Raw genomic sequence first — 886 nt, forward strand, 5'->3', positions numbered from 1 at the left:
CATGTTCACTCCCTGGGCGGAGCCACCACGACCAGCCAGAAGGCGGGTGGGGGATTAGAGGAGGGGACCAGGACACGGCACAGGCAGCCTGGCTGGGGGGCGGAGATGCCAAGCCCATCAGCCTGCCCTTGGGGGCTAGGTGGGGCCGAGCTGGTGAGAATCAGACCGGCTGCCCCCAGGGTTTGGGGCCAGTTCCCCTCCATCCCCACCCCCAGCCCCTGCTGCTCTGCTGCTGACCCTGGGCTGTGCCCTCTGGCAGTGGCACAAGGACTCCAGTGTCCTTTCCTGCCCAAGTCGGACCCCCGGCCTGCCCTCTGCGCCGTTTCTTCCTGCTCTCTGCCCCGCCTGGGCCAGCACAGGGCCCGGCTGCTTTCCTGGGGAACGCCTGCTCCCGGGTCCCACTGCCTGCTCTGGGGCGCGGCTCGGGAAGATGCCCCAGCCGTGTCTGCCCTGGCCGGCGGGAGGGGAGGGGGTGACGGGACCTGGGCTGTCGGGCGGGGCTTGCCGGGGAGACGAGCGAAGGCACCGCTGCCCTCCTGGGCGTCTCTCCGGGGGGAGCGGGCTGGACGGGGGGATCCGCTGCCACACCCCTCTGTATCTGGACGTTGCTTTGTGGGTGCCGGGAGCTGGCTGCCCTGCCCGGCCGTATCTGCATGGGGACGTGCATGACCGCCGCGCCGCGTAATAAAGGAGCAGCGGGACCGTGCTGCACCTGCCAGCTTTGTCTCCTTCCTTCTGTGGCGGGGCCAGGCCTGGCTGAGTGCCTGCAGCTCCTCCCCCTGCCGGCCCGGGCCCTTAGCCTCCTGCGTCTGCTGAGAGATGGGTAGGCCCCAGTCCCAGCTCGCATGGCACCTCCTGCCTGAGCCCCGGGCCCGCATCCCGGGGT

This window comes from Pelodiscus sinensis, chromosome 21, assembly GCF_052426305.1.
Source record: "Pelodiscus sinensis isolate ZL-2025 chromosome 21, ASM5242630v1, whole genome shotgun sequence".
In the NCBI taxonomy this organism is placed as follows: domain Eukaryota; kingdom Metazoa; phylum Chordata; order Testudines; family Trionychidae; genus Pelodiscus; species Pelodiscus sinensis.